This window comes from Hemitrygon akajei, chromosome 12 (assembly GCF_048418815.1).
Source record: "Hemitrygon akajei chromosome 12, sHemAka1.3, whole genome shotgun sequence".
NCBI lineage: Eukaryota > Metazoa > Chordata > Chondrichthyes > Myliobatiformes > Dasyatidae > Hemitrygon > Hemitrygon akajei.
The window spans coordinates 87990396-88012804 of record NC_133135.1 but is presented as its reverse complement, the minus strand read 5'-3'; the positions used below and the strand labels follow the sequence as shown (position 1 = coordinate 88012804).

General features: G+C 43.1%; 1 pseudogene; it reads right to left on the bottom strand.

The window, feature by feature from the left end:
* Positions 1–22040, bottom strand: part of LOC140736639 (uncharacterized) — a 45818-nt pseudogene extending 23778 nt beyond the window's left edge.
* Between the last annotated feature and the right edge of the window lie 369 nt (positions 22041–22409).

Genomic DNA, 22409 nt, shown 5'->3' with positions numbered 1-22409 from the left:
TTTGGTGTAGGTAAAAATAAGTTGGATAAGGGTGATCAAAGGTTAAAAAAAGTAAAGGTTATGGAGCGAATCTAAAACAGTACTCACTCCATGAGCGTCTCCCGCTGACTCCTCCCCTTTCTTTCTTGATCTCTCACAGACAGATCATTTGCCGACAACTTTTACAAGACCACTTACTCCAACAATGACTTTAACTACCTTAATTTCCTTAACTTATTGACTATAGCTCACCATCATTTAACACCATCATTCCTACAGTCCTGTTTGAAAAGCCCCAGAAAACCTGGGCCTCTGTACCTCCCTCTGCAACTGGATCCTCGACTTCCTAACCGGAAGACCACAATGTATGCGGATTGGAAATAATATCTTCTCTTGCTGACGATCAACAGTGGTGCCCTCAGGGGTGTGTGCTTAGCCCACTGCTCTACTCTCTCTGCACCCATAACTGTGTGGCTAGGCACAGCTCAAACAGCATCTATAAATTTGCTGATGATACAACCATTGTTGGCAGAATTTCAGATGATGAAAGCGCATACAGGAGTGAGACATACCAGTTAGTTGAGTGGTGTTGAAGCAACAACCTTGCACTCAGCATCAGCAAGCTGATTGTGGGCTTCAGAAAGGGTGAGATGAGGGAACACACACCAATCCTCACAGAGGGATCAGAAGTGGAAAGAGTGAGAAATTTCAAGTTCCTGGTTGTCAATAACACTGAGGACCTAACCTGGATGCAAGATATTGATGCAGTTATAAAGAAGGCAAGACAGCAGCTACATTTCATTAGGAGTTTGAGGAAATTTGGTTTGTCAATGAAAACACTCAAAAACTTCCACAAATATACCGTGGAGAGCATTCTGACTGCCTGCTTCACCCTGTGGTATGTGGGGTGGGGCTACTGCACAAGATTGAAGTAAGTTGCATAAACTTGTAAAATTAAGCTCGATCATGGGTACAGACTCTGTCTCCGTAGCATCTTCGCGGAGTGGTGCCTCAGGAAGGCGGCTTTCATCATTACGGATCGCCACTACACAGGACATGTCCTCTTCACACTGTTACTGTCAGGAACGAGGTTCAGAAGCCTGAAGGCTCACACTCAGGAATTCAGGAACAGCTTCTTCCCCTCTGTCATCCAATTTCTAAATGGACATTGAACCCATAAACACTACCTCACTACTTTTTATTTCTGTTATCTTACACTACTTATTTTAACTTAACTATTTAATAGACATATACTTAATGTAACTCAGTTTTTTCTCTATATTTATTTATCATGTATTTAATTGTACTACTACCGTAAAGATAACAAAGTTCAAGACATATGCCAGTGATATTAAATCTGATTCTGATGAATATAAAACCTCTTCCCATCCTGTACCTTGCAAGAACTCTATTCCCTTCTCTCAGTTCCTCCATTTCTGCTGCATCTGATCTCATGATAATGAGTTCTCATTCAAGGACATCAAGATGTCCTCTTCTTTTCAGAGAACGGAGTTTCCCCTCACTGCTAGTAACGTAGTACAGTACTCAGGTGCATCTCCTTCATTTTCTACACATCTGCCCTCATCCTAGCTGCTCCCTGATATAACAAGAATGGGGTTTCTTTGTTCTCACCTACCATCCCACAAGCCTCTGCATCAAAAGCATCATTCTTTGCAACTTCCAACATCTCTAATGGGAACTTACCACTAAGCACATCTTCCCACTTCCTCTCCTCTCTACGTTCTAAGGAATTGGTGTCCATGACTCCCTTGACTAATCTACCTCCTATTGATTCCCCTCGTGGTATTTATCCCCACAAGCATGTTAATTGTTACATCTGGCCCCACACCTCCTCCATGACCACTATTCAAGGCACTCAGCAGCCCTTCCAAGTGAGATAGCTGTTCACCTGTAAATTCATCAGCGTCATATATTGCGTCCAATATTCCTGGTGTACTGAGTTCTTTGGGCTGGAGAGCATTGGGATCTGAGGGTTTTAGAGACCTGAATTGGTTAAATGTTGTTTAATGAGTGTCATTAATCATTTAGAGTTCCTTGTGTTTTCCTCGAGCAACTTGCTCTTTGTAATGTGGTCTCCTGGTGCCTTCTGTTTAAACTTATCATGTTTGATAAGCTCAGGGATTCCATGTTCCTTGTACTACTTAAGGAGATGCCCAATTAGCATTAATTGCTGGGTCCTAGTTTTGAGAATGTTGCTTCTCACAATATTGCTTTTTCGAGCCATTGATGTTCTTCTGGAATTATTATGAATAGACTTTCATCGCCGTCTCTACATCAGGAAGTCAGTCTTTCCTCTGCACTTGGGTTCCAATGTTGCCAGCACACGCGTGATACTTGGTGCTGCCTCCTCTAAATCGTCGAGACCTGATGCTGACAGTGGTCCAGTTTGTTGAGCACCTTCACTCCATCTGTCACCACAGCCAGGATCTCCTAGTGGCCGGGTATCTTAATTCCATCTTCTATTGCCACACTGACAAGTCTGTCCATGGTCTCCTCTACACCTGCGTTGAGGTCAGACACAGGTTGGAGGAGCAACACCTCATATTCTATCTTGTTATTCCCCATCCTGATGGCAGCAACACTGATTTCTCTGACTTTCAGTAACCACTTCTTCCTGTTCTCCCTCCTTCTTCCTAGTTGTTTTTTCTTATTCTTGTGACCCAGCCTACATCTTCTCTCCCCTTCCTCACTTTCATGACCTGCCCATCACCTTCACCTTTCTCCCTCTCTTCCCACCTTTTGCCCTTTATTTTATGGCCTACTGTGCTCTCTTAGCAGATTCCTTCCTCTTCAGGCCTTTGCCACTTCCACTCAACACCTCACAGCTTCTCACATCCCCTTTCCCCTCTCTCCTCCCCCCCTTGCTTCCCCATCCTCATCTGGTTTTACCCATCACTTGCCAGCTCGTGTTCCTTCCTCTCCCACTACTTTATTATTCTGGCTTCCATGCCAGTCCCGATGAAAGGACTCGACCTGAAATGTTGATGGTTCATAGATGGGCCTTCCTCCAGCACATTGTAGGTGTTGACCTGGTGAATCTGTTGGTAGCTGTGTGAACTTCATTTTGTTTAAACCTTACTGCTGTTGTGAGGCTGACAATAGCTACATCTCCAAGGAGGACCTCCAAACCCAAGCATTCAGCCATCAAGCCCATTGCCTTAAAAAGAAAGTCTCAAGACACCATCCTATCCAATCAGCAGTGAACTCCAGAGTGCAGCACTGGCAACAAGTAATAGACAGGAAACCTTTTGTGTTCTTGAAAACTTGACCTAAAGTCTTGGTAACTTTGTGGGCTGCATTACAGACTATATGTGTGGAGGAGGTGATTTGTCCTAAGATAACAGTGAAAGAGAATAAATGAAGTATTTAGTGCTTCCCAACCTCCAAAAACCCAGGGAAGGCATGGGACTTGGATGACATTACAGGTGTCACCATAACCAGGCTCTGGAGGTTAAAATCTGTACCTGCTTTCACTGTCACTTCCACATCCCTTTAAGCCTCACCCTTCCATGTGTCTATCCAAGTGCCTTCTTAGCAGATAATATTGTACTTATTTCAACCCCTTCTTATTCCATATACTCACAACCCTCTGCATGAATAAGTTGCCCCTCGAGTCCCTTTTAAGTCTCCCACCCCTTAGTTTTGGAATTGATTTAAGACTGTTACTATCCATCACAATCCCCACCTCTACTGAAAGAAATTTGTGCGTTCTCTCTGTGACCGCGTGGGTTTCCTCCAGGTGCACCGGTATCCTCCCACAGTCCAAGGATGTACCGGTTGGTGGGTTAATTGGCCAATGCAAATTGTCCAATGATTATGTAGGATTAAATTGCGGGACTGCTGGGCAGCACAGCTCGAAGGGCCAGAAGGGCCTGTTCCAAGTTGTATCTCAATAAATTATGACCCTCATAATTTTAAACAGTTCTATAAGCTCACCCCTTATTCTCTGACATTGTAAGGAACAAAGATTTAACTTGGCCAGGCTTTTCCTGTACCTAAGGGCCCCTCGTTCTGGCAACATGCTTAGAAATCTTTTCTGCGCTGTTTCCAGTTTAACCACGTCTTTCATGTAACAGTGACCAAACCTATGCACAGTACTCCAAGTGTGACCTCACTAATGACATATACAACCGCAAAATTAGTAAGAGTATAAATTATCTACTGTAGTCAATGATATGACTGTCATCTTCTTAGCAGCATGTGAAATATTGCAGATTTAATAGGCAGGATATGTGGGAGCTTGCCCTGTCTGAGCCAAAAGCTAAATGTTTAGAATGACGTGCAGGAAGTGACGAGAATTTCTCAGTGTTGTTGGACTTCACACTTACACTTACAATAATTTCCCAGGTGTTTTCTGTCTAAGAGGATTTAAAAGCTCTACTCCTGCCATTGCAGTTATAATCCAGCCTTCCAGTCATTTCCTAGCCTTAACAGACACTCACTGATTATTCACTGTCAGATACTACGTTTGTAGTTATATTAAATTATTTCAGTCACACCCAACATGACGTCCATACACAAGTCATTGTTGTGATACCCCACTCTTTGCTGTAGTCCTTTAGCCATTTCCATAATCTTACATCATTCACTGGCATACTGTAGCCATTGGCGTTAAACAGCAGCCATTCAGTGGTACTACATTACAGTCACACCTATTGTTGTCACACTCCAGCATTCCAGCCCCATTCTAGCCACTGCAGCTTCATGCCAGGAAGTAAACCTATTAACTCTGTAGTATTTTGTGCATAAAGCATGCAAGTCATTTTATGTGCTTAACAAAAGCCAGAACCCTTCCATTACGAACAAAACAAAAAGTAGTTGCCTTACACTCACATCATTATGTCAGACACCATCTCTTAAAGTGAACACAGCACTCAATAATGGTGTTTGTAGAACAGTTTCTATTCTGAACCGTATGTGTCATCTGTCACCCATTACATTACTCTACAACACTGTAACTTTTCCACCTGTTGCTGTTGCACTCTTAGCATTGCAGTCACCTTCACCTTAGGCTGTGAGATGTGTAATGAACCAGATTTGATTAGGGAGCTTAAGGCAAAGGAACCCTAAGGAGCCAGTGATCATAATATGACATAATTTACCCTTCAATTTGAGAGGAGAATGTAAAGTCAAATATATCAGAATTACAGTGGAGTAAAGGGAATTCCAGAGACATGAGAGAGGAGCTGACCAAAGTTGACTGGAAGGGGCCACCACCAGGGATGCTGGGAGAGCAGCAATGGCTGGAGTTTCTGGAAACAATTCAGAAGGCGTAGGATAGATACATCCCAAAGAAGAAGAGATATTCTCAAGGCAGGGTAACACATCTGTGGCTGATAAAGGAAGTCAAAGCTAACATAAATGCAAAACAGAGGACATTTGACAAAGCGGAAATTAATGGGAAGTTAGAGGATTGGGAAGCTTTTAAAAACTAACAGAAAGCAACTAAAATGGAATAGGGAGGGAAAAGATGAAGTAAGAAGGTAAGCTAGCTAATAATATCAAAAAATACCAGAAGTTTTCCAGATATATAAAGAGTAAAAGTGAGACGAGAGTAGATATTGGACCACTGGAAAATGACTCTGGAGAGGTAGTAATGGGGGGCAAGGAAATGGTGGATGAATTGTATAAGCATTTTGCATCAGTCTTCACTGTGGAAGACTTTAGGAGTATGCTGGAATTTCAAGAGTGTCAGGGGGCAGAAGTGAGTGCAGATGCTATTCCTACAGAGGTCAAAGGTAGATAAGTCACCAGATGGACTACATCATAGGTTTCTGATTGAGGTATCAGAAGAGATTGTGGAGGTATTAGGTATGATCTTTCAAGAATCACTAGATTCTGGCATGGTTCTGGAGAACTGGAAAATTGCAGGTGTTACTCCACTCTTCAAGAAGGAAGGGAGGCAGAAGAAAGGAAATTATAGTCCAGGTAGCCTGACCTCAGTGGTTGGGAAGATGTTGGAGTTGATTGCTAAGGATGAGGTTTTGGGGTGCTTGAAGGCACACGATAAAGTGGGCTAAAGTCAGCTTGGTTTCCTTGAACAAAGACCTTGTCTGACAAATCTGTTAGAATTCTTTGAGGAAATAACAAGCAGGATAGACAAAGGAGAATCTGTAGATGCTTTGTACTTGAATTATCAAAAGGTCTTTAACGAGGTGCCACACATGAAGCTGCTTAGTAAGATATGAGCCAATGGTATTAGAGGAAAGATATTAGCATGATTAGAGCATTGGGTGATTGGCAGGAGGCAAGGAGTGGGAACATAGGCAGCCTTTTCTGATTGGCTGCTGGTGACTAGTGGTGTTCCACAGGGGTTGGTGCTGGGACATTTCCTTTAACGTTGTATGTCAATGTTTGGATGATGGAATTGATGGCCCTGTGACCATGTTTGTGGATGATACAAAGACAGATGGCGGAGTAGGTAGTGTTGAGGAAGCAGGGAGGCTGCAGAAAGACTTAGATAGATTAGGAGATTGGACAAAAAAGTAGCAGATGGACTATAGTGTCTGGAAGTGTATGGTCATGTACTTTGGTAGAAGGAATAAGCATGTAGAGTATTTTCTAAACAAGGAGAAAATTTAAAACTCTGTGGCATAAAGGGACCTGGGAGTCCTCATGCAGGATTCCCTGAAGGTTAATTTGCAGATTGAGTCAGTGCTGAGGAAGACCGTTGCTTTGTTAGCACTCATTTCAACAGGATTAGAATAAGAAAGGTAAGATGTAATGCTGAGACTTTATAATGCACTGCGGAGGTATCACTTGGGGTATTGTAAGCAGTTACAGGTCCCTTGACTCAGAAAAGATGTACTGACATTGGAGACATTTCAAAGGATGTTCACAAAATTATTCCAGGATTGAAAGACATCATATGAGGAGTTTTTGATGGCTCTCAGCCTATAGTAGCTGGAATTTAGAGGATTGAGGGGGGAGATCTCATTGAAACCCATAGAATATTGAAAGGCCATGATAGAGTGGATGTGGAAAGGATGTTTCCTATAGTGAGGGAGTCTAGGGCCAGAGGGCACAACCTCAGAGTAGAGGGATATCCATTTAGAATAGAAATATGAGGAGATTCTTTAGCCGGAGAGTTGTGAATCTGTGGAATCCATTGCCACACGTGGTTCTGGAGGTCATTGAGTGTATTTAAGGCAGAGATTGATAGATTCTTGATAAGTCAGGATGTGAAAGATTCTGGGAAGAAGGTAGCAGAATGGGCCTGAGAGGGAAATAAATCAACCATGATCAAATGTCAGAGCAGATTTGATGGACTGAATGGTCTAGTTCTGCAGCAATGTCTTATGGTCTTATGGTCCATTGTCAGTCATTGGTTACTAGAACTGGTTGATCTGATAATTAAGCATGTACCAACATTATTATATGCACTTTAATTAATGGCCTATCAAGTAATTAAGATGTCTAAAATGTTGTAATTTTTACCATTACTTTATCAGTGATTCAGTGTCTGATTGCTGTATAAGCACAATTTGTATACTGCTGTGGTTTAGAGAAGAAAATTTACTTCGCTGAAATGTTCTGCGTTAATCTTGTCTCACAACAATTAATAAATTATGTTATGGATTAAAAGGCAACTCCACTTTGTCTCAAACCAGTACTACCAGCACCTTAACAACAGAAGTCAAACACTGGCCAGTTCAGCCATACCCTCATCCTGAGCTTGAAATTTAGAAATAGACCTTAGGTATGAAATAGGATGAATACCAGTTAACTTACTTCTAGTGGTTTCGCTTGATTAGTGACCAGGGCAACAAGATACCAGGATACCTGTTTTGCTGTTTAAAATGTCATTTTGAAGTTTGGGGTGTCATGTCCTGCAGTACAAATCATTCAGGCTGTACTGGGGGATCCAGTAAGGTTCTGGTCAGATGTGGTAGCAATAGAGAGAGTGCTGATGACATTCACAGGGATGTTGCCTGGAATGGAGGAAATATGCTGGGTTGATTCCCACTGGAATGAAGGAGGTTTATACAGGTTTATAAGATGATAGGGGGCATGGATAGGATAGATTGACACAGTCTTTTTTCTAAAATTAGAGGGCATAGGATTAAGGTGAATGAGGAGAATCTGGTGATCTAGTTGAGAGAGAGAGATAAGGAGAGAGTGAGAGTGTGTGTGTGTGAGAGAGAGAAAGGGGTAAGAGAGAGAGAGAGAGATAAGGAGAGAGTGAGAGAGAGAGAAAGGGGTATGAGAGAGAGAAATAAGGAGAGAGCGAGTGAGAGAGTGTGTGTATGTGAGAGAGAGAGATAAGGAGAGAGCGAGAGATAAGGAGAGAGCAAGAGAGAGAGAGTGTGTGTGTGAGAGAGAGAAAGGGGTGAGAGAGAGAGAGATAAGGAGAGAGAGGGAGAGAGTGTGTGTGTGAGAGAGAGAAAGGGGTGAGAGAGAGAGAGAGATAAGGAGAAAGCGAGAGAGCAAAAGGATCACTGAACTTCAACTATGAGTGTTTCACCCAAATGTTCTGGTTTCAAATTCAAAGTTCAAAGTAAAATTTATTATCAGAGTACATGTATGTCACCACATACAATCCTGATGTTCTTTTTCCTGTGGTGAATACAGCAAATCTATAGAAGAGTAACTGTAAAAAGGATCAATAAACAACAAACTGTACAAATGCAAACATGAATAAATAGCAATAAATAATGAGAACATGAAATAGCAAAATAAAGAGTCCTTAACATGAAATATTTGGTTGTGGGAACACTAAAAGTAGAATGAGTGTAGATATCCTCTTTTGTTCTTGAACCTGGTGGTTGAGGGGTAGTAACTGTTCTTAAACGTGGTGGTTGAGGGGTAGTAACTGTTCTTGAACCTGGTGGTTGAGGGATAGTAACTGTTCTTGAACTGGTGGTTGAGGGGTAGTAACTGTTCTTGAACTGGTGGTTGAGGGATCATAACTGTTCTTGAACCTGGTGGTTGAGGGATCGTAACTGTTCTTGAACTGGTGGTTGAGGGATAGTAACTGTTCTTGAACCTGGTGGTTGAGGGGTAGTAACTGTTCTTGAACTGGTGGTTGAGGGGTAGTAACTGGTGGTGTGAGTCTTCCCACCTTCCAAAGACAAACCAGGTGGTCAGATAACTGGCTACTGTAACTTGCCCCTAGTGTGTAAAGGAGGAGTTGATAGGATGTAGGGAGAGTGGATGGGAATGTGGGATGAATAGTTTACAGGGATAAGTAGTGGGAAAATGGGATTGATTTGTGAGTCAGCATAGACTCAGTGGGTTGAATGACTTGCTTCTGTGCTATAAGGAGATATGGAAGTGTCAGCATGTTCAGTGTTGGGAGGTTACCCAGCACCGGGTAGGGGAGAAACCATGATCATTAACGGATTAATGACTCCTTTGCTTGCATCTTCAAAAACAGCTGTATTTCCATCTTTAATATCTCTAATTTTCCCTTTCAGGGTTCCTTTGAAGACCCTGACCTGGAGTTACACTCTCTGGGTTTCACGAATGGCCGTCACTCAGCACGCCGAGGGTGTGGCCTAAGAGCTTTGCTTGCCTTCAGAGGACCGAGATTTCGTGGCTCTGGAGACAGGGGGGTGGGGGGGGGGGAATCGGAGGTCGGTATCCGGGCAGGAGATCAATGTGCGATGTGTTGTGGGAAATGGAATATCTAAGGCTGCGTGCCCAGAGATCCTAGATCTTTGGGCGCAGAGCTTGGAAAAAGCAACGCAACAGACTTTTAACATCGTAAATCAGCAAGTTGTTTGTTATGTCTCCCTTCTCGCTGTGAAACAGAGACATCCCTTTCTCCCTTATTAGGGAGAGAGAGAGAGAGCCTGTGGTATATTGAATGCCGGGTGAACAAGTAGTTTTTGGAGTACTGCAAGTCTGTGTCTTCGCCGTTGCTTTGCTCACACTTGAGTGCTCAGTGGTGGGCGCTGATGCTTTTTTTTGCCGGTGGGGGGAGGGGGGATTATGCTTGCTGCCGCTTATGTGCAGGAGGGAGGGGTGCTGGGGGGGCTTTGGGGTTCTTACATTTAACTATCATTCATTCTTTGGGGGCACTCCTCTGTTTTTGTGGATGGTTGCGAAGTAAAAGCATTTCAGGATGTATATTGTATACATTTCTCTGACATTAAATGCACCTTTGGAACCTTACCTCCTAACAGGGAAGGATGGATTAAAGAAGAGAGCTAACTTCAGGCACTCTGAGTAGGTGGCTTTAGGGTGTCATGCTGGAGGGTCAGAATCTCATGGACCTGACACGGTGAGCAGGCCAAAAATAGCCAGGGTAAATTAAAAATAAACAGAAGGTGTGTTACCTTCTTGCAGGCTTCATCGTTAAGGAGACAGGAAGAGAGGAAGCTGCGGATGAAGCGCCCACCCATTTTCCTGCTGTGTGTTCTTTCGTTGGATCAGCTGAGACTGTGTCTGTTCCCATACTCAATCCCACTATACCTGACCCGGTTCTGTCCACCTGCCTGCCTTAGCTTCCTTGCTTAGGAGAGGTCTAGCACAGTTTTGAAATCTCCTGTTAGTCACCAGCCTTAACAACTTCTCAGATTTCTATGCAGCTTTTGTTGGACTTGTCACAGGAGCAGAGCTTGGGAGTGATGTAAATGCCGCCAGACTGTGAGCCAGCTCCCATTTGTTTGCTGTCCCTCACAGTAGTGTGTGCCAATCTTCCGAGGAAGCCAGCCAGCCCCAGCTCAGTCAGCTTGCAGATTCCAGTACATTCGCTCCCACAGCCCCTCCCTGCTACTGTCAAATCAATCAAATCGGCTTTTTATACGTCCCGGGGCTGCCAGAGACGACAGCATGCTTATACAAGTGATGACTCTCTGCACTTTCCCTGTCAAATTTCCAGACAACGCTTCTTCTTCCAGATGTATTGATTGGGGGCAGGGTATGGGGGGAGGAGGGTGCTGATTAATGCACAGTGAGTGGGGGGAGGAGGGGGTCGGCCAGGTAGAATCAGGGGTTGTGATGGAGGAAAAGAAAGATTCCAAACAAGACAATATATGAAGAGAGCATAGGCTACCAGGTGTGATAGATTTGGCGTTTGCTGCTTTAACAAGGCGGCTATGGTGACTGTTGGGAGTGAATGGAACAGTAAAAGTGATGACCAGCAGAAATCTGCGGGATCAGCGCAGCGGGGAGCTTTGACTAGTAATGGGGCATCACTTAGGTAGTGAGGCATTTAAGAGAAGTTCTGTGGCACTGAGGTTACCCCTTCCATTGCCAGCTGGATTCATGAGCACGTGCTCAGTAGCTGCTTCTCAATCTTCAGCACCCACCTTCTCCAGCGAAGTACCCAGCACTTATACCCAGAATATAAGTGGCCCTAGGATTGAGTGTGGTGAGGGGTTGTCTTGTCAAGATTCCCTGGGAGCAAATGGCCGGTGGAAGGCTAGAACGGCCACTTGCCATCTTTAGGCCGTGTTGGAGAACCATGGCTTCTTGGAGCCTTGCTGTCAGTAGTCGGAGCGGTCATTGTTTCCTGGGCCAGCTGGGTGGCTGTCAGCCACTCTGAATTAGGTAGGGATCCGGTTGTTTCCGTAGCCAGCCAAGGTTGCTGGCCGTAACGGCTACTCAGAGCTACCCCAATGCAGAGGTGGAACTGTCTGTCGTTCTTTGGTGTTTGTCTCTTCCTGTCCTTGCCCTGTGGGGTAAGTCTGGCTGTTCTGCCATTGCCCTGCCAGGAGAATCTGTCTTGTCTTGCCTTTGCCTCCATGGGGTAAGTCAGGCCGTTCTGCCATTACCTGATGGATGGACCTACCCCACCTTGGTGCGGAGTGAAAGTTGAGTCCCGGCTTGTTGAAGGATAAGTCCCTGCTCTATGTTGATGTACAGTTCCTAGTCTGCCTCCAAGTCTCAAGATCCCAGCCTCCAGCTCTTAGGACCCAGACCTCATCACATCTTTGCCTGGTTTGGGGTCCAAGCCCGAGTCAAGACCCAGGTTCTGTGTCCTGGTACAGTCTCGGGCTCAGAGTCCACACCCAGGCTCCTGGTTCCCAGTCCCTCGTCCTACTCCTGCTTCCCCAGCCCCATCTGCGACCTGTCCCATCCTTTAGTTTTGTCCCGTCCTGTTCCTAGTACTTCAGTGTCTGTGTCCTGCATTTGGGTCCATTCCCAATGCCCCTTATGACACAATGGCATGCAAAGGAAGAGCGATAATGTAATAAACCACATTGTAATAGAAAAGAGACAATTATCTTGCAACAAAGGCAGCACTGCAATATTGAGGAGAGAATTCCATAATACACCAGGCTGTAATCTAACCACATTGAAGTATGATAGTGGCAGAATTGAAGTATGACATGTTATAGTGTTGGATGTGGTGGTGGACCATTACATTGCAATAAATTCAGCTCTGTATTATAGTAATGGCATCAGTGCTTCAGTAAGCAGTGCTGTATAAGATTAGAGTGCAGAACAGTAATTGATATTTAACTGAACTGGTTTAATGGAGGTGATGCTGCAACATAACAAAACACATGCTGTAATATAATGCTAGCTGTGTGTTTTATAATTTAGCAATACACACAGAGTAATGTAGCTGGTACTGCGTTTTATAATTTAGCAATTCACACAGAGTAATGTAGCTAGCACTATTTTCACTCCCAGTGAAAATAAGAAAAGTTAAAAAGGACAACAGAATCAATGGAGTAGAAAGCTCAAGAAGAGATCATACAGTATGGCCAAGTGAAATAGGAATTGATATGAAAGGAGAGGGGAGTACCGAATTAAAAGTATTATATATGAATGCACGAAGTATAAGGAATAAAGTAGATGAGCTTGAGACTCAGTTGGAAATTGGCAAGTACAATGTCGTGGGAATTCATTGTGGGAGACATGGCTTCAAGCGGACAGGGCCTGGGAAAGGAATATTCAAGGATATACATCTTAACGAAAGGACAGACTGACTGGCAGAGGGGGTGGGGTGGCTCTGTTGGTGAGGAATGATATTCAGTCCCTTGCGAGGGGGGACATAGAATCAGGGGATGTAGAGTCAGTATGGATAGAACTGAGAAATTCTAAGGGTAGAAAGACCCGAATGGGAGTTATCTACAGGCCCCCAAACAGCAGTCTGGATGTCGGGTGTAAGTTGAATGAAGAGTTAAAATTGGCATGTCGCAAAGGTTGTCATGGGGGATTTCAACATGCAGGTAGACTGGGAGAATCAGAATAGTACTGGACCCCAAGAAAGGGAGTTTGTGGAGTGCCTCCAAGATGGATTCTTAGAACAGCTTGTACTGGAGCCTACCAGGGAGAAGGCAATTCTAGATTTAGTGTTGTGCAATGAACCGAATTTGATCAGGGATCTCGAGGTAAAGGAACCATTAGGAGGTAGTGACCATAATATGATATGTTTTAACCTACAGTTTGAGAAGGAGAAGGGAAAATCAGATGTGTCAGTATTACAGTTGAACAAAGGGAACTATGAAGCTATGAGGGAGGAGCTGGCCAAAGTTCAATGGAACAATACCCTAGCAGGGAAGACAGTGGAACAAAAATGGCAGGTATTTCTGGGAATAATGCAGAAGGTGCAGGATCGGTTCATTCCAAAGAGGAAGAAAGATCCTAAGGGGAGTAAGAGGCGGCCGTGGCTGACGACGGAAGTAAAGGGCAGTATAAAAATAAAAGAGAAGAAGTATAACATAGCAAAGCTGAGCGGGAAACCGGAGGACTGGGAAGCTTTTAAAGAGCAACAGAAGATAATAAAGAAGGCAATACGCCAAGAAAAAAATGAGGTACGAAGGTAAACTAGCCAAGAATATAAAGGAGGATAGTAAAAGCTTCTTTAGGTATGTGAATAGTAAAAAAATAGTTAAGACCAAAATTGGGCCATTGAAGACAGAAACGAGTGAATTTATTATGGGGAACAAGGAAATGGCAGATGAGTTGAACAGGTACTTTGGATCTGTCTTCACTAAGGAAGACACAAACAATCTCCCAGATGTAATAATGGCCAAAAGAACTAGGGTAAGGGATGAACTGAAGGAAATTTATATTAGGCAAGAAACGGTGTTGGATATACTGTTGAGTCTGAAGGCTGATAAATCCCCAGGACCTGATGATCTGCATCCCAGGGTACTTAAAGAGGTGGCTCTAGAAATCGTGGATGCATTGGTAATCATTTTCCAATGTTCTATAGATTCAGGAACAGTTCCTGCTGATTGGAGGGTGGCTAATGTTGTCCCACTTTTCAAGAAAGGAGGGAGAGAGAAAACAGGGAATTATAGACCGGTTAGCCTGACGTCAGTGGTGGGAAAGATGCTGGAGTCAATTATAAAAGAGGAAATTATGACACATTTGGATAGCAGTAGAAGGATCAGTCTGAGTCAGCATGGATTTATGAAGGGAAAATCATGCTTGACTAATCTTCTGGAGTTTTTTGAGGATGTAACTATGAAAATGGACAAGGGAGAGCCAGTGGATGTAGTGTACCTGGACTTCCAGAAAGCTTTTGATAAAGTCCCACATAGGAGATTAGTGGGCAAAATTAGGGCACATGGTATTGGGGGCAGAGTACTGACATGGATTGAAAATTGGCTGGCTGACAGGAAACAAAGAGTAGTGATTAACAGGTCCCTTTCGGAATGGCAGGCTGTGACCAGTGGGGTACCGCAAGGTTCGGTGCTGGGACCGCAGCTGTTTACAATATACATTAATGATTTAGATGAAGGGATTAAAAGTAACATTAGCAAATTTGCTGATGACACAAAGCTGGGTGGCAGTGTGAAATGTCAGGAGGATGTTATGAGAATGCAGGGTGACTTGGACAGGTTGAGTGAGTGGGCAAATGTATGGCAGATGCAGTTTAATGTGGATAAATGTGAGGTTATCCACTTTGGTGGCAAGAACAGGAAGGCAGATTACTATCTAAATGGTGTCAAGTTAGGAAAAGGGGAAGTACAACGAGATCTAGGTATTCTTGTACATCAGTCAATGAAAGCAAGCATGCAGGTACAGCAGGCAGTGAAGAAAGCTAATGGCATACTGGCTTTTATAATAAGAGGAATTGAGTATAGGAGTAAAGAGGTCCTTCTGCAGCTGTACAAGGCCCTGGTGAGACCCCACCTGGAGTATTGTGTATAGTTTTGGTCTCCAAATTTGAGGAAGGACATTCTTGCTATTGAGGGAGTGCAGTGTAGGTTCACAAGGTTAATTCCCGGAATGGTGGGACTGTCATATGTTGAAAGATTGGAGCGACTGGGCTTGTATACACTGGAATTTAGAAGGATGAGAGGGGATCTGATTGAAACCTATAAGATTATTAAGGGATTGGACACACTGGGGGCAGGAAGCATGTTCCCGCTGATGGGTGAGTCCAGAACTAGAGGCCACAGTTTAAGAATAAGGGGTAGGCCATTTAGAACAGAGATGCGGAAAAACTTTTTCACCCAGAGAGTGGTGGATATGTGGAATGCTCTGCCCCAGAAGGCAGTGGAGGACAAGTCTCTGGATGCATTCAAGAGAGAGTTAGATAGATCTCTTATAGATAGCGGGGTCAAGGGATATGGGGAGAGGGCAGGAACAGGGTACTGATTGTGTATGATCAGCCATGATCACAGTGAATGGCGGTGCTGGCTAGAAGGGCCAAATGGCCTACTCCTGCACCTACTGTCTATTGTCTATTGTTTTATAATTTAGCAATACACACAGAGTAATATAACGCTAGCTGTGTGTTTTATAATTTAGCAATACACACAGTGTAGGACTTTTGAGCCACACCACACCAGCAACCCCTGACATATCCAGTTAACCCTTACCTAATCACTGGACAATTTACAATGGTTCATGTTTGGGGGGAACCCACACATTCCATGGGTCGGACATCCAGAGGCCCCTTACAGAATGGCACCGAAACTGAACTCCAGATTCTGAACTGTAATAGTGTCCTGCTAACCACTGCATTACTGCAGCACCCAGAACATCTGTGAGTAAAACAGAATTCTGTAAAATAACAGCAGCAGTCTATAATTTAATTGCCTTAATACACATTGTTATAATGTAACTGAGGCAAATCTAGAAAAGAAGGCACTCAAAACCATCTTGTGATAATCCGAAGGCACTGTGCTAATATTACGAAGCTATATGGTAGAGTGTGTTTCATGAAGTTATGGCCAGAGCTCCACTATAACGGACTAGAATGAAGAAGCTACTCCAACAGAAACATACCAAAGTAAATTTATCATCAAAGTACATATATGTCACCACGTACGTACATCCCTGAGATTAATTTTCTTGCGGGCAATCACAGTAAACACAAAAACACAGTAGAATCGATGAAAGAGCGACCCAACGGGAGAAACAACCAATGTGCAATGAAAAGCAACACACTGCAAAGGAGAAAAGGAGAGACACAAGATCGTTACTGTAGGTAACTCTTTCCAGGAGGATATTGGGCGTACTTCAAACCGACTGAGCTGAGGGAGAAGGATGTGATATCATGATGACCAAGACAGTGAAATGAACACCAGGAAACAAGTGCCTGAGGAAGGCTACACACAGGCTTAATAGTCAGAGTTGTACAGCACTGAAACCAGCCCTTCATCCATGCCAACCACTTTCTGCATCTGCATGAATCCCATTTAACCACATTAAGTCTATATCTTTCTATGACTTGCCATTCGAAGGGTCTGTCTAAATGTCTCTTTAAGTGTAGTAATTGTATCTGATTCCACCATCTCCCCTAGCAGACAGTTCTAGATATTAACTACTCTCCATACAAAAAAAAAAATCACTCTCAAATCCCCTTTAAAACTCCTCTTAAACCTATGTCCACTGATTTTTGATATCTCTGTCATGGCCTAATGTTAAGTATGGCCTAATCAATATCTTCTAATGTTGAAATATTATGACTGAACTCTTGTGATAGTATCCTGTCTTATAAAGGGAAGTTTGCTGTATGCCTTCTTCAGCAACTTCTCAGGGAAAGAGCCTTTGAGAGAGAGGAGTTACCTAAGCCTAGGTGAGAGAGTTGTGAGATTCACAGAGAACATGGTATTCAACATGCAGTGAATGTCAGTGACACTCAGATCAAACTGACTGGTGCTCACAGCTATGGCCAAAGGCCTTATCCTAGGACCCTGAACTCTGGGACCAAATGGAAGAAGCTAAGTAGGAGAGAGATGATGATGCAACCTCCTGAACAAAACAGGAAGTGACAAAATATTTTGTTTGATACCACTACCATATAAAATGTCGCTATTTTATTTGGTAAACTTCGGATTTCAAAGGGGTTGATTATAGCCATAAAATTGGACACCAGAAATTCTGCAGAAACAATGGGATAATTTTACACAGATAATGTTACCCAAGGGAATATATATTGGCTCTAAGCAGGGTATTAATTCTTTAAAGGTTAATCCATCAGTCTTTGCTGTTAAACCTTTTTATGTGTTTTCCAAATTTACCGCAGCAATTTATGCCTGTATCTTTGCAGTTCATTTTATTTAGCTTAAAACCCCTAGTTTCGGATTAAATAAAATCACTTTCAATATTTAGGTAAAATTCATCACATTATAACCACCCTTGGTTAAATGCTTCTTAACAATCTAATTACCTCATTTTCATTATACAGTTGTAGTTCTAAAATAATCTTTTTCTCTTGTTGATTCTTCAACACATTGATCTGGAAAACCATCTCTTACACACTCCATGAATTCATGCCCCACACAATTACTGTTAATTTGGTTTGCCCAGTCCACATATATGTTAAAGTTCCTTGTGATTGCTGTATTATCCTTGTTGCACCAGTCTCTAATTTCCTGATTTATACTCTAGTCTACAATAAGGTCACAGTTAAGAAAACTATGGACAGCTTCCATGACTGGTTTCTGCTCCTTTCTATTCTTAGCTATGACCAGACTGATTCAATTTCTTGATTTTCAGAACTTCCTCCTCCTACTGCCTTTATCTCATTAGTTTTCATTAGAATTATCCTCCCTCCTTTTTCTAGTTTGGCTGTCTCTTGTAATAGTTAGGTGTTATGGAAAACTGAACACCCAACCTTGATCACTTTGTAATATGTCTTAGTATTAAATAACACCATTTTATTAGTATTCATGCCATTAATTTATCGATCTTGTTATGAATGCTATGTGCATTCAGATAAGGAGCCTTTCATTTTGTTATCAGTAATATGACAGAATACTGCCCATTCCCTTGGGTAAACGCATCTAGGCGTCATGGTAGCATAGTGGACAGCACAATGCTCTGGAGTACCGGCGATCCAGGTTCAATTCTCTTTGCTGCCAGTGATGAGTTTGTATGTTTCCCCGTGACTGCGTGGAGTGTGTTTTGTCCGGTGCTCCAGTTTCCTCTAACAGTACCGACTGACAGGTTAATTGGCAATTGCAAATTGTCCCATAATTAGGTTAGGGCTAAATCAGACATTTGCTGGGAGGCATGGCTCGAAGGGCCTATTCCATGCTATATTTCAATAAATAAATAAATCTCCAAACACATTCAAAAAGTTCAACACTATCCAAGTCAAGGCAACCCACTTCATTGACACCCACTTTTTAAAATCCAAATCTACACTTCTCGCTACAGTGTGTATCATCTACAGTAGGTATTTTATTCACATGTGATGTGGATATCACTGGAAAAGACAGCTCTGATTTTCCATCTCTCGTTGCCCTTGGGAAGATGGTGATGAGAGGAGCTGACCTGATTCTGATGAAGGATCTCGTAATGTTGGGAGGGATTCTGCTGTTTGGAACTGAAACAATGAAGGAATAGTAAAATATTTCCAAATCAGAGGCTTTTTCCCAGGGCTGAAATAGCTAGCATGAGAGCACTTAGTTTTAAGGTGTTTGAAAGTAGGTACAGAGGAGATGTCAGGGGTAAGTTTTTTACGCAGAGAGGGTTGAGTGTGTGGAATGGGCTATTGGCAGCAGTGGTGGAGGCGTAAACGATAAGGTCTTTTAAGAGGCTCCTGGATGGCTACATGGAGCTTAGAAAAATAGAGGGCTATGGGTAAAGCCTAGGTAGTTCTAAGGTAGGGACATGTTTGGCACAGCTTTGTGGGCCGAAGGGCCTGTATTGTGCTGTAGGTTTCTATGTTTCTATGAATTTTCCTGCTGTCCTTTTCCCTCTGTAAGAAAGCACCACTGGAACAGCTGAGGAGAGTAAACACAGTATTTTTTTTATGTGTGGTGCCTACCTCAGCAATGGTAGGTCGATGTTGGTGAAAGAGGGTGTTCAAGGTGGCGCAATGTGGTGCACCATAAAGATGTTGTCTTGTATTGATTAGATGTGTCCTGCAGCGACACAGCTGGGCTTCTTCAGGACCATATCACAAGCACAGCACCCCTACTGAGCTGGAGGACAATGTCAACACTTGCACAGTACCTATTCAATTGGGGGAATCCTTGGCTTAGTCCACTCCGTGACTCCAGCTTCAGTTTTGTCCATTCTGCCGTGCACAAGGTCCAAGGTGCCACATGATTTTATGCGATCTCCTGGTTTGGAGAATGGAGGAAGTGAAGTGCTGAGATCTCAGTTTGGGGAGGTGGATGGGAGAACAGAGAAACCATCTGGCATGCTTGCCTACATTACTTGAAGCAGAGAGAAGAAGAATTAGGAAATCAAAGTGCAGATATATAAAACATCAATTTGGAGTATTGTGTACAGTTCAGGTCGCTCCTTTCTGGAAAGAACGAGCAGACATTGGAGAGAGTACAGAGACAAAACCCTCTTATCAGGACGCTGCCGGGATTAGAAGGTATGAGCTAAAAGGAAAGGGTAGACAAATCTGTTTTCTCTGAGCGTTAGAGGCTAAGGAGAAACCTGATAGAAATTTATAAAATTATGAGAGGCAGAGATATGGTGGGCAGCCAAAATCTATTTCCCAGGATAGAAATATCAGATGCTGGAAGGCGAGAGGGGGAAGATTGAAGGAGATGTGAAGGGCATTGACACAGAAAGTGGTAGAAGGCTGCATAGTACACTGGGATAGTGGTGTAAGCAGGTACAACAGTGGCATTTAGGGGCTTCTAGGTAGACACAGAAGTATGCAGGGAATGGAGGGATAGGGATCATTTACAGGCAGAAGGGATTAGTTCAATTTGACACCATGCTTGCCACAGACAGACACTAGGGCCTGTTCCTGTGTTCCGCTGCACTGTTCTGCTCTTTTGCTTTATTGTACGGAGAGGTACTGGAGAACTAATACTTGTGGCTTGTGGGGTGGGTATGAAAGACTTGAGAAGGGATTGGGGTGGGGTGATGGAGTTTGCATGGGGCGAATATTCTGGGGTCAGCCAGAAACTTATTGCCAGTGATGTGAGGCAGGGGTAATTAAATTTCAAAACTGATAAAATAAATTTAATGAATGCATCCACTTGGAGGAAGGTAGATCTGGTTGATGTCTGAGGCAGTGGCTGAGGTGAGGTTGGGCACTGTGTATGACACAGCCCATTGGTCAGGATAGCTTTTGTCTTTATAGTAGAACTTTGCCCAAGACAAGTCAATGAGGCACATTGTTGTTTGGTAACCCTTTACGTGCTCAGTAGTCTGTGTGATCTACCACATAGTGTGAATGGAAGCTTGTGCTTAGTCTTCTGCTCTTTAAGTACAAAAATTTGGACATTGTGCTTCAGCCTGACAATCTGGCAGGTATTGTAACTGAGATATAGATAGAAAAGGCCTAAAGACCCAACGCAGGCAAACGGAACTAGCTTCAGATAAGACATTTTTGATAGCATGGTCAAGGTGGGCTGAATGGCCTGCTTCTGTGCATGACTCTGTGACTCTGTGTAATAGGGTAACTGAGGGGTGTATTATGAAAGGACATTTAAATATGACAAGCATGGTATGTAATGTACTGTTGACAGGTCTTTAGCTTCAGTACTACTAGAAATATAGTTTGAAATCTGATAATTTTGATTCTATTATCACCTACAGTGGCTTTGTCAGTTTTAATCAGAATCATGTTTAATATCACTGGTTTATATTATGAAACTTGTTTTGTGGAAGAAGTACATTGCGATACATAATAAAAAAGAACCTATACTCACAGATGGAAATTACAATGGACATTTATAAAATGGAGAAGATAACAGCATTTATTAATGATAAGTTGGAACAATTTGATTCATACTGGGAAGAATGGTTTAACTACATAACACCTCATAGGCCTGATTTTATTCTCACAAATCAATGAATATGTTGAAAAAAAAAGGATCTCTCCCTACTTGTACATAGTTTTCTCCTTTTGCTTATTCTTTCTTTCCTCTCTTTTCTATAAGTGTATACCTCAGATAAAAATTAAGTGGAGATTTGTGGCAAATATGACTATATGATATGTATGTACAATATCTGAAATACATCTTATGAAAATGTTGGTTTGATGATGAACTTCAATTAAAAAATAAATTACAAAAAAAAAGAAATGAGGCCTCCATTGGTCGGGGTTGTCTATGGATGTTGTGTCCCAGCTGCCTACATGATATGCAAGCTGGTAAGCTGTCGCCCATATAGCAGGCTCCCCTGCTCCACGCAGCTGATGATTCCAATGGAATGGCAGAGACCGACACAGTTTGGCACCAGCAGGAGTTGCCGGTCAGCAGTGTTGAAATCAACATAGGACTGCACCAGGGATTCCAGTTCCGGACTTTTGCTCGAGGTTTGTTCTTGAAAGGCTTCCCCATGAGTGGGTATAGTCACAAGGCAGCAGAGGCTTGAGATCAGATCCTTCTCCTACATATCAGCTACAGCTGATAAATCCCATCTGCCCAAAGCAGCCCGTTTTAAGGCACTAATAACCTGCATTTCCCCTTCTCCATTATACACACTCATCCAAATAGGTCTTGATGAGGTCAGCGACAACTGTAGTCTATTCATTCAGATTTGAAGATGAATCCCTGGACATCGTCCAATCCACCAACTCAAAGCAGCTTCGTAAGCACTCTTCTGCCTGCCTTGACCATACCTTCTTGGTCCTCAGCACTGATGCTGCGCTCTTTAGTCTCTGCCTGTACACTGGGAGTAGAATTGGACTTTCCAAAGTGCGGGCATGGAATGGCACAGTAAGCGTTCTTGATGGCAGTATAACAGTGGTCACGCATGTTGGCTCCTCTGGTTCCACAGGTTGGTAGTAGTTGTTCAGAGACTTCTTCAAGTTGGCGCAGTTGAAATCCCCCACAGTGATGGGGCAGGCATCAGGAAGTGCTGATTGGCGACTGCTGATCATGGTGCTCAGTTCTTCCAGTGCCTACCTGACATTGGCTAGAGGTGGAATGTACACCGCTACCAGGATGACAGCAGAAAACTTCCTCGGCAGATAAAATGGATGAAACTCGACCGCAAGATGTTCAAGGTCAGGTGAGCAGGATTGAGACAGAACCGCCACGTCTGTGCACTATAACTAGTTAATCATAGAGCATATCCCATCTCCTCTACCTTTAAAAGACTCTGATATCCTTTCAGATGAATAG